Source organism: Phalacrocorax aristotelis, unplaced genomic scaffold, assembly GCF_949628215.1.
Source record: "Phalacrocorax aristotelis unplaced genomic scaffold, bGulAri2.1 scaffold_34, whole genome shotgun sequence".
Classification (NCBI taxonomy): Eukaryota; Metazoa; Chordata; class Aves; order Suliformes; family Phalacrocoracidae; genus Phalacrocorax; species Phalacrocorax aristotelis.
Window position 1 is genome coordinate 438,040 of NW_027441361.1, and position 17,936 is coordinate 455,975.

At 50.5% G+C, this 17,936-nt stretch overlaps 2 long non-coding RNA genes across 5 annotated transcripts in view; one reads left to right on the forward strand and one right to left on the reverse strand.

Moving 5' to 3' along the window:
- The window catches only part of LOC142051435 (uncharacterized), a 175,215-nt gene that overhangs the window by 31,051 nt on the left and 126,228 nt on the right, over window positions 1-17,936 (reverse strand). The window contains exons 3-4 of one of the 3 annotated variants that reach the window (XR_012658469.1): window positions 8,206-8,338; window positions 3,441-3,591 (exon numbers count right to left, since the gene is read on the reverse strand). This is a non-coding gene — a long non-coding RNA (uncharacterized LOC142051435). Of the gene's footprint in view, window positions 1-3,440; window positions 3,592-4,520; window positions 4,673-8,205; window positions 8,339-17,936 lie in introns of those variants that run through there. The other 2 variants (XR_012658470.1, XR_012658468.1) reach the window with 2 other exon arrangements.
- The window catches only part of LOC142051434 (uncharacterized), a 140,546-nt gene that overhangs the window by 25,658 nt on the left and 96,952 nt on the right, over window positions 1-17,936 (forward strand). The window lies entirely within an intron of this gene.

Here is a 17,936-nt window from a genome sequence, read left to right on the forward strand (position 1 = left end):
ATGGAAAGCTTAGGAAAGGTCCATCTCTTGACATTCTCCATAAAGATACAGTAAAAGCTCACCTCCTTCTGGAAGCCGCTGCACGTCACATGAACAACTCCAGAGCTCAGCAGGCACGTGCCATCTGCAGAGACAATGAACGTTGGACAACATTCCATACTCTCACCGTGATGGTGGCACCAGTTTACATTTTTGTCACAGCAACCTCTGGAAAGGTACAACTGAGTACCCGTTCTCCTCATCACATCACTTACAGACTTTTTTAGAAAAATAATGGCTGAGTGTAGAGATTTTACCTCCGGGGCTATCGAGGTGCTGCGCTTTGAGCTTCAGCCCAGAGTCATTTCATTTGATCACCAGCACCACCTCACGGGCTGCGTTACAGAAGCACCCAACCCCCAGACCCAGCCGCCTGTCAGGCAGGTGTCACAACAGCACACACTTGGTCAGTACAACGTCACCAGAGTTGGGTGGGTGGGGGGTTGGGGTGTTTCGGTTTGGTTGGGTTTTTGCGTGACAAACAATGAACAGGAGAACCAAGAAATGGCATTTGAGCTCGGTTTAAGCTTATCACTATTCAAAGCCGTGTAATACCTACCAAAATTATAGGTGCTTGGATGAAAACACAGCTCAGGTTGTGGATAAGAAGGAGGAACTCTCCAGCTTAGGCTGCACTCCTGCACCACAACATCCAGAAGGAGGTTTGGAGCAGTCGTGCTTGTTACAGCGTCCAGTGACCACAGTGCAAAATAGGGGCAGTCCTGAAGGGATTCTTCTGGCCTGAAAGAAAACAAGCGCAGAAGCTAAACGCCGACTTTCCAATGAATTATGGGGAGGGATACTGAAAACAGCTTCATAAAAACCTACCTTAGCGAGCCTGGCATTTGAGCCTGATACCAGCAGTCAAAGTCAAATACACCCAAATAAGTAGATGGTTTTCCCTGGCCGCGTGTATTCACTTGCCAGCTGAAGACTGAGACACTGATGTCAGGAGATATGACTGGAAAAGACAAGACATTGATTCTTATTGGGAGAAAATACAATCTATCTGACATTTTCAAAACATCACTTTCTATTTTGGATTCATTCTGTTACGTCACTCATGAAACGCAACACTTGACTAAGAAGAATTTTAACAATGTACACCATAGCATCACCTCTGTGATAGGTTTCAGTCATGCTGCCCCCCTTTGCGAGTTCAACCTGTATCCGTCCTAAGACAAATCCAATACACAATTGTCAGGTAATCAAGTTTCCCATACAGTAAGAGTGCATCAAGATGGTTAGAAAAAAACAAAAACCAAAAAACAACCCACCACCCTAGGAAAACATACATTGCTGCTTTTAGAAAGCATACAAATTCTTGTCATATACACTTGATCACTCAGCTGGCATTATTAATTTCCAGATTCGACTCGATTACGAGTGTTACGAATAGCTCCTTTCTAGCACAGTCAGAATGAAAGAACACAATTATCACACAAAACAAACACCAAAACCCAACCCCAACAAACAGGAGATTGGAACAAAGAGTTTAACATCAAACATTGACCATGTTACACTCGGGTTCTCTCAAGAAGTGGCATGGTCTGTCGCCTCTGGGGAGAAGGCATTCTCCAGATGTGAGCAAAGTGGGGGGTGCATCCTTTACCCTGACAGAGCAGGGAACCAGGAGACAGGTCATTTGGCAAAATGGGTCTCTGTTCTCTGCTGAGTTCATCAGGGCTGCTCAGGGAGCCTCCCACGCTTTACTGTGTGTCATCGTGAGCTTCTGTGCCCTTTCACTTGTGTGAGCCGCTGAAACTGCCTTTGAAGATGTCAATTAGTTTCATAAATCAGAAGCCAGCTGCATTTCTAACCTCAACCCACATCCAACAGAAGCTCATGTGGGCCTACAACTTGAATAGTTTCTGGATAAAAGCTAATGAGGAGCCATCAGAAAAATGACAAGCATTTTTCCATGCCTCAGACTTCATGAAAAGGGGACCAAAAGGGCCTTTTTTGTTGGTTTTGGTTTGGGTTTTTTGGCAGGTGAGCCTGTTGGTTGTTTTTGACAAGGTTTTAGAAGGCCCTCTCCTCAGAATCGTGACACAAGTGGAGAAAATCCAAAGGGGTTTTCATTAGATTTTGACACGCTGTTGTTAGAGGGTGGCACCCCAAAAGAGGTGGAAGCTGCCTCTTCAGGACTAAGTCAAAGCTAATAAACACAAATAGCCTAGAAAGTCATGCCAGTGTCGTCTTTGTAACAAGCAGACATAAGTTAAGGCCAGTAAGAAGAGAGGGAAGGGCATTCACACACCCAAACAAAAGGCTGTGGAAGTTATCACTGCAGCCGGCTCAGAGATGTGCTCAGAGCATCACTGGATGTGCAAACCCAGAGATGCACATCTCATTATTGCAAGGTAATGAAAGACACCAGAGGAGTTTTAACTGTCGGTCCGGACGAGGGAAGCCAGAAGCTATTGCTTTAAGAGCTTGTAGGTGTAGGAACCTATTAGACACAGAGAGGGCAAAGTGCACGGGCAGATCATAGACTCGTAGAATCATTTAGGTTGGAAAAGGCCCTTAAGATCATCGAGCCCAACTGTAAACCTCATACTGCCAAGTCCACCACTAAACCCTGTCCCAAAGCGCCACGTCTGCACGTCTTTTAACTCCCTCCAGGGATGGTGACGCCACCACTTCCCTGGGCAGCCTGTTCCACTGCTTCGCAACCCTTTCTGTGAAGAAATTTTTCCTAAGATCCCAACTAAACCTTGTGCTCTAGACCCTTCACCAGCTTCGCTGCCCTTCTTTGGACACACTCAGCACCTCAGTATCTTTCTCGTAGTGAGGGGCCCAAAACTGAACACAGGATTCGAGGTGCAGCCTCACCACTGCCGAGTAGAGGGGGACGATCACTGCCCTACTCCTGCTGGCCACACTATCTCTCATACAAGCCAGGATGCTGGTGGCCTTCCTGGCCATGCGGGCACACTGCCGGCTCATCCAGGTGGTTGGGGAAGGTATCAAACAGATCTGGCCCCAACACCGAGCCCGGGGGAACAGCACTCCTGACCGGCCGCCAGCTGGATGCAGGTGCAGGCATAGGTTGGAAGAGGGGAAAAAAGAAAGTTGAGGGAACGCTCCTAAGCAATGGAGGGGATGATCTTACTGTTCAAAGACGAGAGCTGGAGGAATAAAATGACTGACAGGCGTTATAGAGGTGACCCCACCATACATCGCTACAGCATGTCAGCAAGCATTGAAGGGAAAAATAGGGTTTATTTTAACAAGTCCCACAGAATTTCAGCACCCAGTTTTTCCTTTGAAATAAGCCCAAGAAGTTAGTTTATACAGAGACTTAAGACTTTCAGGCTGTGGGTATGGAACAGCATTCATTGCTTGGATGCCAAAACCAATTAGTTTAGAAAAACCAAACAGGGACATCAGGAACAAACCTTCATCAACGCTGCCTTCTCTGGCTGCGCGGTTGGGAAAGGTTTCTATAGCCTGACAGCTGAGTAGTTTGGCCTTGCTGCCCTGCCCTCGCAAGGGAAAGGCTCCGCCCGCCAGATCCAAACTGTGCTTTTCAACACAGGATGCCAAACGCTGCGGAAAAAATCACAGGAGAGAGAAGGGTCATTCTGAGAGAAAAGCAGACATTACACCTCAGTAGGAAAGAATGTCTATGTCTACTAGAACCTGCATATTGTACTGTATCTCTCCCAGGCACTTAATCTGATGGCAAAGAGAAACTACAGCTGACAAGCAAGAGAACTGAGTGTCAAACCGTAACGGGTAAGTTTGGCCGTAAAAGCTTTGCACATTTTCAAAACTGAGCATTTCCCTCACAATATTGGTTCTAAATGTGTTTTGCAGAATTCCCTGCACCATCCCGGTTTCTTCACAAACCTACATATTTAGCTACAAAGGGAGATCTGAAATAATGCCATACATAGGCATGCAAAGCGCTTTGTTCCATGACTTGATCACAGAACTGATGAAGTTAGAGGAGTCACGGCCTTCCAGCAGCCAAAGCTCTCTTGCGAGGCATTATCTATAGGCACACACCGCTAGAGTGAAAGCCCATCCCTCGGGAGTAGCCATGAGAACTTCTTACTGAGTCACACTCTTCTCTCAAACCACGTCAGCTCCTGCCAGCTCCTCCTCTCACCTCCTCAGGGACTGATGGGTGAAATATGCCTCCCTTCCTTCACCAAGTGCAGCCAACAGCAAAACAACCCGGCGGACATGGCATGCACGTGGGCAAGGCGTTTAGGATCACAAATTCCTACAGAGTCAGCAAACTACTTTGAGACCTACAGAAACTCCAGCAGGATTGTGTGGAACCTCTGAGACCACCAATTGCTAAGCAAGCATTGACTGAAATACTGTCTTTCCAAATACAGCACTTGGTCAAATGCTCTACCGTACGACACATGGGTATTACTCAGCCCTCAGCCCCACCACCCTCCTCCTTCTCCCACATCTGGCCATCTCTGAGGCCACCGCCCCCCCGCGCCCAAACCCCCCATATTTGGCCACACGCGTCGCCCACAGGCACAATCAACACCACAATGGGCTCCTGCTGCCAAGAGCCACCTCGCTGTTGCTCGGGACCTATAAAAGCAGGGCCCCTGCAGCTGGCCCACACCGCGCCGCGCTTTCAGGACGTCGCGTGCCCAGCGTGCTGGGGAGGAAGAGGAAGAGGGGTTTAGAAGCTGAACGTGAGGGTTTGGGTGTTAAAAATGATGCTTTCCTGTTAAAAAAGGGGTTTGGGTGCTTTAAAGTGAGTCTTTGGCACCTAAAAATGAGGTTTTATTCTTTAATAGAGCGGTTTGGACCCTGAAAGTGAGGGTTTGGCACCTAAAAGGGGAAGCTTTTAGCCTTAAACAAGGGGTTTGGAACACCAAAAATGAGGGTTTGGGACTTAAAATAAGGATTTCAGCATTAGAAGAGGGGTTTGGCACCTGAAAGTGAGGGTTTGGGACCTAAAACTGAGGCTTTGAACTTAAAAGACAGGTTTGGACTGTGAAAGTGAGGGTTTGGCTGTTAAAAATGAGGCTTTGAGCTTAAACAAGGGCTTTGGACTCTAAAACGCATGGTTTGTAATGAGAAAATGATGGTTTGAGCATTAAGAGACTGGATTTGATGCTAAAAGGGCACGGTTTGGGGCCTAAAAAGGAGGTACTGAGCATTAAAAGAGGGGTTTGGACCCTGAAGGTGAGGCTGTGAGACCTAAAGCTGAGGCTTTGAACCTAAAAGACAGGTTTGGACCCTAAAAGTGTGGGTTTGGGACCTAAAACTGAGGCTTTGCAGGTGAAAGGAGGGTTTTGATCATTAAAGTGAGGTTTTGGCACCTGAAAGTGAGGGTTTGGATGCTAAAAGTGAGGGTTTGGGGCTTTAAAAGTAGGCACTGAGCATTAAAAGAGGGGTTTTGACCCTAAAAATGAGGCCTTGGGTGGTAAAACTGAGGCTGTGAGCTTTAAAACAGGGGTTTGGACCCTGCAAGTGAGGCTTTGGGTGGTAAAACTGAGGCTTTGAGCTTTAAAACTGGGGTTTGAACCCTAAAAGTGAGGGCTTGGGACCTAAGAATGAGCGTTTGACCCTAAAAAAGACAGGTTTGGACCTGAAAAGTGAGGGTTTGGCACCTAAAAATGAGGCTTTATTCCTTACTAGAGGGGTTTGGACCCTGAAAATGAGGGTGTGGCACATAAAAATGAGGCTTTGAGCCTTAAACAAGGGCTTTGGACTCTAAAATGCACGGTTTGGAACTAAAAAATGAAGGTTTGAGCATTAATATGCTGGATTCGATGCTAAAAGGGAGGGTTTTATGTCCCAAGCCTGTCTTTCAACACTCAAAGCCTCAGCTTTCAGTCCCAAACCCTCACTTTCAAGGTCGCAACCCCTCTTTTAAGGCTCAAAGCCTCATTTTTAACACCCAAAACCTCACTTTCAGGGTCCAAACCCCTCCTTTTTAGGGACAAACCATCATTTTTAACAGCCAAACCCTCACTCTCAGGGCTCAAATCACTCTCTTGACTCTCAAAGCCTCAGTTTTCAGTTCCAAACCTTCACTTTCAGGGTCCAAACCCCACTTTTAAAACACAAGGCTCATTCAGGGGTCCCAAACCTTCACTGTTAGGGTCCAATCCTGTCTTTTAGGCTCAAAGCCTCATTTTAGGTCCCAAACCCTCACTTTGGGGATCCAAACCCCTCCATTTCATGGAGTAACCCTCATTTTTAAATACCAAACTCTCCCTTTCATTGTCCAAACCCTTCTTTTAATGCTCAAAGCCTCATTTTCAGGTCCCAAACACTCACTTTATAGCACCCAGACCCCTCTTTTAACCTCAAAGCTTTATAGTTAGGACCGCAAACCTCACTTTTAGGGTTCAAACCCCTGTTTTAAAGCTCAAAGCCTCATTTGTAAGAGCCAAACCCTCACTTTCAGGGTCCAAAGCCCCATTTTTACACTCAAAGCCTCAGTTTTAACACCCAAAGCCACACTTTCATCATCGAAACCCCTCTTTTAATGCTCAGTGCCTCCTCTTTCGGTCCCAAACCCTCACTTTTAGCATCAACTCTGGTCCTTTAAGGCACAAACCATCATTTTTTCTTTCCAAAGCCTCACGTTTTAGAGTCCAAATCCCTCGTTTAAGGCTAAAAGCCTCATCTTCAGGTACGAAACCCTCACTTTCAGGGTCCAAACCCCTCTGTTAAGGAACAAAGCCTCAGTTTTAAATTCCAGATCTTCAGTTTTAGGGTCCAAACACCTACTTTTAAGGGACAAACCCTCATTTTTAGGTCCCAAACCCTCACTTCTAGCATCGAATCTGGTCTTCTAATGCTCAAACAGTCATTTTTTCGTTCCAAACCGTGAGTTTCAGAGTCCAAACCCCTGTTTTAAGGCTCAAAGCCTCATTCTTAACACTCAAATCCTCACTTTCAGGGTTCAAATCCCTCTTTTAACTCTCAAAGCCTCAGTTTTCAGTTCCAAACCCTCACTGTCAGGGTCCAAACCTGTCTTTTTTACTGTCAAAGCCTCATTTGTATGTTGCAAAGCCTCACGTTTAGGGTCTAAATCTGTCGTTTAAGGCTCAAAGCATCATTTTTACGTCCCAAACCCTCCCTTTCAGGGTCCAAACCCCTTTATTATGGCTCAAAGCCTCATTGTTAACACCGAAACCCTCACTTCTAGGAACCAAAGCCCTCATTTAACAGTCAAAGCCTCATTTGTAACACCCAAAGACTCACGTTCAGTGTCCAAACCCCTATTTTAATACTCATTGCCTCCTTTTTAGGTCCCAAACACTCACATTTTTTGCTCCAAACTGTGAGTTTCAGGGTTCAAACCCCTCTTTTAAGGCTAAAAGCCTCAGTTTTAGGTTCCAAACCTTCACTTTCAGGGTACAAACCCCTCCCTTAAGGTTCAAAGCCTCATTTTTAAATTCCAAACCTTCACTTTTAGGGTCAAACCCCCTACTTTTAAGGGACAAACCCTCATTTTAGGTCCCAAACCCCCCCTTTAAAGCACCAAAGACTTCACCTGTAACAGCAAAGCCTTATAGTTAGGACCGCAAACCTCACTTTCAGGGTCCAAATCCCGCTTTTTAAGCTCAAAGCCTTATTTTTAGCAGCCAAAGCTGCACTTTCAGGGTTCAAATCCCTCTTTTAGCTCTCAGTTTTATGTTCCAAACCTTCACTTTCAAGGTGCAAACCCCACTTTTAAGGCACAAAGCCTCATTCAGAGGTCCCAAAGTCTCACTGTTAGGGTCCAAACTCCTCATTTTCATGGACTAAATCTCATTTTTAAATTCCAAACCCTCCCTTTGATTATTCAAACCCTTCTTTTAATGCTCAAAGCCTCATTTTAAGGTCCCAAAGACTCTCTTTATAGCACCCAAACCCCTCTTTTAGTCTCAAAGCCTTATAGTTAGGACTGCAAACCTCACTTTCAGGGTCCAAACCCTTGTTTTAAAGCTCAAAGCCTCATTCTTAACACCCAAATCCTCACTTCCAGGGCTCAAAACCCTCTTTTCACCCTCAAAGCCTCAGTTTTCAGTTCCAAACCTTCACTTTCAGGGTACAAGCCCCTCTTTTAAGGCACAAAGCCACAGAGCAAATGCTTGATATGGGAGAGGAGGAAACCTTGGGGCTCAGGGGTTGGGTCATTTTTGCCCACCTCTGTGGGGAAAAAACAATGTATAAAGAAAAGGATACCTTGTGATGCTCACTCCTCTGTGTTCCTGTCCTGTGACACGTTGCTGTTGATGTAAAGCTCCCTGTTGTCACTGGGGTGCATTTTGCAAGGAGGCCAAAGGATCGCCGGTATTCAACTTATGGGCTGTTCCGTCTGCACAAGCTGGCAGAGACGGCGCTGCGGAGGCAGCCTCGGATGGGTCTGACCCACCTGCTGCTGCCGCCGGGCGTTGTGTCCTGCCAAGAGGGGCCCCAATGGGGAGAAGCGGGCGGCAAGCAGGCCAAGGGAAAGCTGGACGGCGACAGGGCAGTGCAGGTGGCAGCGGGCTGCGGGTGGGAAGCAGCAAGCGCAGAGCATCCAATACCACCAACGTGCCTGCCAAGCGACGTAGGACCCAAGAGGAAGCCAGAAGGCAAAGGCTCTTCATGGGGCGGAGAAGAAAGGTTTAATGCAGCGGCCCACCCAGACACCACAGCACGGAGGCCTTGAACTGCTGCTCTGGGACTCCCACCCCACGCCCCACCCCAGCCTTGTGACCCTCAACTGCTCCAGTCCCACAGACCCATGCTGGAAGCTACGGCCCCCCGCTGCCCGGGGGCTGCAGTACGTTCCAGGGAACACACAGCATTGCCAGGTGCCAGCATAGCAGTGTCAGGGCCCAGCCGGGCCCCGCAGCTCCCGGCAGCACTGGGCCGCACGCCCCTGCAGCACCCCAGGGAGGCCCCAGGAGGCCCCGGCCCGGGAGGAAGCCGCGGAGCAGTGGGTGCAGGGGCAAGGCAGGGCAGACGCGCTCACCGCTCCAGTGAGACACGGGAGTCCCCTCTGCCCGCCCTGATGGGGCCAGTCCTAGGCCCACTGGGTGCCACCTCTGATCCCACCGCCTTGACCCTACGCCGCTGCCGGCATCCCCACCGCAGCCTGGAACCAGAGTCCCCAGGAGCAGCATCCCCACCCGGCGCTGAGGACGCTCCGCATCGTCCTGAGGGTGCCCTTGCTCAACTCCAGCCACAGTTTCCACCTGCAGGGGCACACAGTGAAGGTGGTGGGGCTGATGCCCCAATCACCCAACCCGGAACCCAATTCCTTGATGGCAGCCCTAAGACCCAGCGCAGCACTGGATGCCTCAAGCCCCCGCTGACGGCAAGAAGGACACGGCACCGGCGGCACCATCGAGCAGCAAGGCACGCACCAGGTCTGCCGCCAAACCCCAGCAGCCGAGCGGGCTGTGCTTGTCGCCCACAGAGGCCAAACCCCACGGGAGGGGCTGCCGCAGCAGCTGCACATGCCGCCACAACCTCCCAACGACTCCCCGCTGTCCTTCGGGCCCTGGGGGGGCTCACGGCTGCGCCCACCCCGCTGGAGGAGCAGGAGCAGTCGGTGCCCATCACACGCAAGCAGCGGCCCCAGCGGGAGCGTGTGAAGGCGCTGGCCCAGGAGGAGCGGGAGCGGGCAGCCCTGCAGGTGTCACCGGGCAGCTGCACGTTTGTGTGCAGAAGGAGGCCAGCATGGACATAGCCAACGACTACGGCTACCCATAACCCACCGGCCCAGAACCGTCCCTCCCTCTTCGGAGCTGCCTTTTCCTCTCTAGCATTTGACTACCGACAGAGCAGTGCCACGGTGACGGCCTCGGTCAACACCTTCCTTCCGGCTGCCCTGCGAGGTCTTTGCACCTCTCGTGGTCAAGACAGTGTGATCCTGTTCTACCTCATTTGGCTGCAAGAAGAGTAAAGGAAGAAGCAGCTCCCAGAAGCTTCAGCAAACAGTTTGGCAAGGTCTTCTAGCCTGCTTCCACAGTCACAAGACCCAGTGCTGTTAGTATAATGTCTCGTTGCCTTCTCTAGAAAGGCACTGAAGCAGAATGGCCTCCCTGTCACTGCTCGCTACCAGCAGCAACAGAGGCCTCAGAAAGGCCAGGATTTCGAGTCTTTCACCAGCAGGCCAGGAGTAGTGCGTACTACGGGATGTGGCCACTTGTAGCCACTTGCAGTCCAGACACTCAAGGTGGTTTTAGCTTCAGCTGCGGTGGTTGTAGGCACTGAAGCTTAAACCCAAAAGGAAAGAGAAAAAGAACAGCTCTCCAGGCACACGCTGTTCGGAAGTTAAAGCAGAAGAAAGGCCAGCGTGGCACATGCTCAAGGACAGGGCTGCCTATAGCCCTTTGGCAGGGAAGCTTCTCCCCAGCCAAGCGCATTTCTCCTCCTCTCCTACAGTTCTCCTCCCTCTCTGTCCCCGTACCTTCAGCTGCAAGGCCTGACTGCGATTCAGCACTGCCCGGAAAGTGAACTGTCCCAGGAGCCTTCCCTGCTCCTCAGGTTCCTACTTCAGGCCCAAGAGAAACACGGGGGTGGAGAAACCAGAGCGCCTCACACACTGTGGGAAGACTTAACTTCAGTCGGTGAAGCACGGGTTTATTTCAGCTACGCAGTCAAAGGAAGACGAGCGCAAGGAGCAGACAAGAAGCTGCACCTAGGTAGCACGCCACGCTTGCCTACTCAGCGAGTCTAGGCTGCCACTCAGAGAAGGAGCAGATGTTCCCAGGGGGAGGGGGGTAACCTGAGGGTCACAAATGCCCACGGGGATTGAAAGCCAGAAGGGCTAGGACAGTGCGCTGTGCCACCTCCTCTTCCCTGTGGCTCCCCGAGTTCCATCATGCCCCAGAACCTTCCTTTCAAACAGTATATTGGACAGAAGCGCAATACAGCTCCAAGGAGCTTGCTGCTTCTGCAAGCCAGGAGGAGGCCAGAGGCCGCTGGACTCTTTGACCCATACTCACCCCCGGCTTAGAAACGCTGTGCAACACCCAGCCCCCCACTCTGGAGAAACCACTCACGTAGACAGCCGTGTCCTTTGGAGCTCTCCTAAGCTATCTGAAAGCACTCTGAACATGAGGGACACAGTTTCACCTCAAACACAGCAAGTGAAATCCACCTGAGGGTGGCACCCCAGCGCCTCTCAAGGGAGGCCAGCCGTGCAGCCGACCTGCTGAAACAACCAGCCAGAGAGCGCAGCGTGACCACAGCAGTGCCCAGCGCCTTACGAGACGCACTGCTGGCGCTGCTGCAGGGACAGGGTTTGTGTCCACTGGAACAGAGGCTGCCGTCAACCCAGCGGCAGCCGCCAAACCCAAAATAACCCTTAGACCTGGTAGCATTGCCCCAGTCCAGGAACAAACCCTAAATCCAGACGCACCCCACACCTGGCTGCTCCCACCAGACCTAGCAGCATGCACCTGACACAGCAACACCCCCAAATCCTCAAGTTTCCCCCAAAATTGGCAGCAACCAGCAGACCCAGGCACACCCCCCAAAACCTGTCAGCGACCTGTCAGCACAATCAATAATTATACAGCTAAATAACAAAAGGATTAGACAATACTTTGTCTTCACTGCCCCCCAATCCATTTTCTTTCTCTTATTTCTTTTTTTTTTCCATTTTAATTTCAGCTTGTTTTGCTTGTGATTTTTATATAAGACCTGCTTTTGTAGAAGCGTGAAAGGTCTCTGTGGTCCCTCTGCTCATGAATCCATTTGCTAAAATAATGTTTTTGAAATCCTCTTTTTTGAAAACCTCTGTTTTAGGTATCTTACTGACCAGTTCATTCATGTCTAATATTGAAAGCTTTTGAAAAGCAGGAACCGGTTCGGTTCTATACAGGACAGCGTTGCTCAGAAATGGACCCCAGTCCCTGCTGGCCTCAGCGACCCAGTGGCACACACTCCTGTTACCGGCTCATCTGGTGGCTGGCTGTAAAGAAATGTCATCTTTTCTGCCGTGGCTGGGGGTGGTGATGGTGGTGTTGCTGGTGTTCTGTCTCAGCTCTATAATCCATAAAGGAACAGAGACTTTAAGGTGTATCATGTTACTGGTTTGACAGGACTTGCATGCTAGAGAAGAGTTGCTCAAGTGACTTGCTACTTTTACAACCTCTTGCTAGAAGGAGCAAGAGGGAACAGGGAAGGGTGTAGAGGAGGACTGGAGCAGCCCCGTAGCCGGTGTGTGCCGCCAGCATCGCCCTCGTACAGCCGTCTCGCCAGCAAAACGCAGGAGGAACAGAGCAGCTTATGGCCACTGCACGAAGCAGCTGCAGCGCAGGAAGGGGAATTTAACTGCGAGGCTGTGGGGCACAGCCCGCGTGGTAGCCGAAGCCTCGCGGGAATCACACGGAGATGTCAAGCTCTCTAAAGGACCCTGAGATATGAACAGGAAGAACTTAGCAATTGTTGACTTGGTATTTCTTGCAAACGGAAGCAGCTGACGGCTTCCTCTTTATTTGCTTCTAGTCCAGTCCTTGGGCAGATAGGCCAGACCTTGCAGCAGGGCATACCTGCTGGAGAAAAACTGCTAAAGCCGCCTCTTTGTTGCTGCTCCTGTAACCAGAGCGATCGAATTAACCAACCATAGATGTTGCTATACTCCTTGTACAGCCTTATCCAACTGGACGTTAAGTCTGGGGACATGGAGTATACCAATCAGTGCATTCTTTGATCTGCGTTTTAGTCCCTCGGTAATCATTAATGTGAACGAAACAATAGACAATGTGCTTCTGTCAGAAAAGGATGACAAAATGTGGTTTCGTGTAGCGGACTGAGAAAACTGGCCAGGACTGCCAAGATTAAGAGCCAAGTAGGTAAAAGGTAATTCCGACAGGGGGAGATCGCGACCACCGACTCACGGACCACCACCGACCCAAGTAATACCACCTACTCAAAAGAGAACAACAAAGAGGATAACTGAGTCTGCGCAGTAATTTACATATGGAACGAGCAAGTTTGTACCAATCGGTAGAAAGGACAATAATGAATATCTATGAATATGTGAATTTTTGATCTATAAATTGTACGAGAAAGGTGCGTAAGGTACGCACGTTAGGAGCAGCAATCCCGCGTGCATCCGGCGCTGTGAATAAAGAATGCCTGCTCTTTAATACTAAATTGCTGTTAAAGAGTTGTTTCTGATTTTACCGCGTTTTTCGGTAACACTCCTACCAGTCTGTCACGATCCACTGTCGGGCTGAACAATTTGGCAGAGGTTAAACCCCCTTGCTTTCCAACCGACCTCAGGGAATTCTGGGAGGTTGGGGGCGGCTGGGCTTAACTTCTGACTGACTCCAACGTGTTGCCGTGGCCACGTTCCTTCTACATTCTCGGGAACAGAACTAAGACTCAAAACGGAATCAAAGTGCCAAGTCCCTTCATTTGGCCAGCGATGGAGACGCGAGAGAAAAGCAGAGAAAGAGAGAAAAAAGGGAGAAAGGGGGGAGAGACAAAACGAGAGCGACACCAGACTGTTGTAATACCTACCGTCGCGGGTCTGGGGCGGTCCGTCCCTCCGCGCGGTCCGTCCTTCCACGGGGTCCCTCCCTCCGTGCGGTCCGTCCTTCCACGGGGTCCGTCCTTCCACGGGGTCCGTCCTTCCACGGGGTCCGTCCCTCCACGGGGTCCGTCCCTCCACGGGGTCCGTCCCTCCGCGCGGTCCGTCCTTCCACGGGGTCCGTCCCTCCGCGCGGTCCCTCCTTCCACACGGTCCGTCCCTCCGCGCGGTCCGTCCCTCCGCGCGGTCCGTCCCTCCGCGCGGTCCGTCCCTCCGCGCGGTCCGTCCCTCCATGCGGTCCGTCCCTCCGCGCGGTCCGTCCCTCCGTGCCGACTGTGAGATTTGATTCTGCGCTTTTGAACAACTGAGGAGACGATAAGCAGTGAGTCACGTGTCTCTCTGATAATGTTTTCCTAGCGTAAGCTTACCTGGGGCTGGGGGCATGATATAATTCAATAGGCTGGAAAAGGAGAAAGAGGACAGTTACCCTTTTTCCTTGTGGTAAAGCTGCACTTGAGCCTGAGCTCTCAAGAAACACTGCTGAGTTTATTTCAGTAAAACTGAAATCGAGAGGTTCTAAGGCAGTGTTGCAAAGCCCTTCAGGATTCAAGGGACACCTGGAGTTATAAACGTGAAACGCTCTTTTTTCCAGGTCATAGACGTTAAATAAGTCCATCAATTGCCCTCTGAGAGCTTGCTTGCATATTTTTATGTATTTCAATATTGCTGGAAATTTTTTCAGTTTTCAAGTCCTTTAATGACGGTTCACAGTTTTTAGTATTTCGTATAAAACCAAGCTGTTGCTGCTGACCCCACCTATTGAATAGTTGCGTGTTTTAATTGCCCAAGCCTCTGGCTGAGTATTCATGCCCTTGAACGTTACTCACTGAAGGTGTGTGCGTGAGGCATGAATCCAACCTTCGTACCCAGGTGGCGAATAGGAGTTTCCCCAGGGACGGATCCAGAGCAGGGAATTAAGCTCTCACTGCACTGCGCTTTGGAGGAGGAGCGGGTTTGTGCCCCTTCTCTGAGTGCATGGTGAGCTGAGGGGTGTTTTGCCCTTAGGGAACCTGAAGTTAAGCCAAAGAATGTCGAGTGAGTTCAAAACCCTGCCCAAGCCTTTGGAACATCCCGGCTCTATTCACTGAGGCAAAGGAGTATTTTAGTTGAGCAACACTTATGCTGGGTAAAATGAGAGGATGAGAGGCTTTTGCTGCTTCAAATACTCATGGAAATGTCATTTTAAACGTGGTTCTTCAGACGAGATAAGTCTGCACCTCTTTTCTTAGCAGGACAAAACTTCTGAGCCTGTTCCCAGAGATAGAAAGAGCACAGGAATTCCGTGGAGTTCCATGGTGGAGGTGAAAGATCCCAACCCAAAGGGTGCCGTGCTGACAAGCAGTGGGAAATATGCGATGCCAGCTCTTCCTGCGTAAGTATGGAATGAATTGGACTGACCGAGCAGTGAACAAGAGAAACCACACGCACAAGTGTGAGTGGCAATGCAACCGAACTGGCCAGCGCCTGCAGTTACGGGGGAGGAAGCACTGTCACTGCGTCTTAATCTTAAAATCTGTGATACTGTCTAACGTCGCAGTAGGGTGGTCCCCGTGTTCATGCCCCTGGAAGCTGGTTAAACCTGTGCTGTGCTAAGAACGTGTATTTCTGCAAAGCATTTTGGTGGTGTTTGTAGCGGAGTTGTTCTCTTTGAGAGGTCGTTTTGGTTCTGTTTGATGTTGCAAAGGCTCCTTGCAAAACGTAAGAAATTGCCGCTGGACTGAGATGTCCTCCCCCTCTGACTTCTATGAACTCCTGTGTGTGGAAGAGACAGAACTTTTCCTGTTGCTGTAAATTAAGAAAACACTCCTGTGTGCTGAGAGGAGCGGCTGTTTTAAACTGCACTTGGTAGCACTTCTGTTTTGCTGCCATGGATCTCCTTCTGGAGAAGCTGTAACACAGGCTCCTTCCCTTTCTAAAATGTAATCACTCAGAGACTAACTTGATCGGAGACTAACTTGGTGCTGCGCCTGCAATGTACGTTTGCCGTCTGGCAAAGGAGAGGTGGGATTCATTTCACCTGATTTCTCGCTGTCAAAAAGTTATTTTTCTGGTCTGAGCTAATTTCTTGCTTGATCAAAGGAAAGGGAGAGTTCTGCAGCAGGAAAATTGTTCCCCCCTCCCTCTTCTGGTGGTGTGGCTCTAGAAGAGTAGTTTAATCTGAAGGCCTATGTTTTAGAAGGCGAATGTGGACTGAGAAGAATTCCACCTGTTCTCTTCCTTTGATAAAATCCAAAGCTTGGAAGAGTTTTCTTTGACCCATCTTTAAACTTTTCTCTCCCACCAGGCCCTCTCCCCCTCCAGGGAAGCTTCTGTGCGGGGAAAGAAGGAAAAGCCTCCCTTTTTGCCAGAGGAGCCATCGCCCTCTTCGTCCTCCTCATCCTGCTCTGGTGATCCTAGTCCAGATGAGTTGTTGTGTCTCATTTGTGAAGATACAATGTCCGATGCCGCTGTTAGTGCCTGCTGTGGAAGCAGTTCCTGTGACGGATGTAAGTGCAGCTCCCATGGTTGTTACTTCAAAACATCACATCTGATCTTCTGAAAGCAGAAAGAGGAGATCAGGGAATTACTTTGTCACCAGTTCTATTTAAGACTTAAGCAGAGCCTGAATAGGAAAGGACTTGTCTCACTTAAAGGGAAAAAAGGCAGGAAGCTTTTTTCCCTTTTTACGTATGTAGTTAAATCCTCTTGACAGGTGGAAGGAGGAGTTTGAGAAGAGAGCCTAACTGCGCAGGTGATTACAGTATTAGATATCAAACGCGTTTGGTTTGTCCGCAGCCCTTTCCCTCACACAAAATTATAGAGCCATCTCTGGTGCCTTCCTGTGGTCTGCAGCCAACGGGGAGCTGGGCATTTCATCCACACTCTTCTCCACGGGAGAGGTGGTTAAAAACTTCAGAGCTGTGCTGGTTGTAGCTGGGATAGAGTTAATGCCCTTCAGCGTCGCTGGCATAGTGCTGAGGGCACACTGATGTTTCAGCTGCTGTTAAGCAGCGGCTCCGTGTCGCTAAGTAGCGCCTCTACTAGTCAGGGGCCTCTCCAGCTTCCCGAGCTCTGCCCGACAGGTATGAGTGGCAGCGCCAGGGACCCCTCTGCCCGCCCAGCTCCATCAGGGGTGATGCCCAGGTGCAAGGGCAGAAGGAGGACCCAAGCCGTGCGTCAGTTGGCCAGAGTGAGTCGGCCAGCATCAGTCGGCCAGCATCACCTGCCCGGACTCAGCTGGCTGGCGCCAGTCAGCGTCAGCGTCTGTTGTCGGGAGTCAGTCAGGACTTAATCCTGTCGGCACCGCTGACCCCCCGTCTGGGGTGTGGGGCTGAGCGCGGTGGTTCAAGTGCCGCCTTAGGCCCGTCAGTCAGGGTGGCTGTGTCAGCCTTGGCTGGCAGCTGTCACCTGTGTTTGGGCACACGGTGCCGTGTCCTGCTCTGCTGAGGGCGGCTCCTCATTCCCTGCCTGCTTCAGCTCGTTTTCCTGCATCCACATGCCTGGGGTTTGCTGGTTTAAGGCAGTGAAACGAACTTAATCAGGCTTCCCTTAACTTTGTGTCTTCTGCCTAGTGAGCCGTCGGACAGAGCTTTGGAGGAAGAATGGTGACAAGCCCCTGCTGGTGTGGTGGTGTTTTACTGGTGTGGAGGAGAGGATACTTCAGTTGGTCGGAGCGAGTCCCCAAACCCCTGGGCCTGTCGCGTGGGCTGCCAACGTTTCCGCAGTTCCCCTCGTCGGGCGGCTGTTTGCAAGGGGTGTGTTTGAGCACTGGGGGTTCAGCAGCCGCCGGGCCCTGGCCCTGGGCAGCCTGCTCTGGGTGACCCTGCCTGCGCAGGGGCTGGACCAGCTGCCCCCAGGGATTCCGGAAGGCCTTTCTCTCCCTTGTGACTCCGTGACTCTGGAACCGGTGCTGCGAGGGGCCAGCGCTGTGGGAGCACTGGGAACGTTGTCTTCGCTGGGCTCTGCCTCTGTCAGGACGGCTGCGTGTGTGCTCTGCCCTGAGACACTCGGTGCCTGCGCCCGTCTGTCCAGGTACGCCAAGCAGTGTGCAACAGAGCACACTTTCAGGAGTGACCTGAGGAGCTTTTGCTAGCTTTGCCGCGTTGGAGAGGGACTGCAGCTCCTGCATGCAGGAATAGTCGTGTTGGAGAATAACCATAGGAGGCAGCTGGGTAAAGTGGCTCTAGTGTCAAACGCTGATGTGTCTCGGGTTTGGGTTTTTTCATGTAAAGGGAAATGAAATCTGTGGTCTGCATCAGATACGGGATCGGGGCTGTTGGGGGCTGTATTTCTGGGGAAAATGTCACTGAACCAGTCATTAATAGTGATTCAGAAAGCTCTATAATTGTGATCTTTCCCTGCTGTTCAACAAAGCGGATGCTGTTTTTTCTCAACAGAG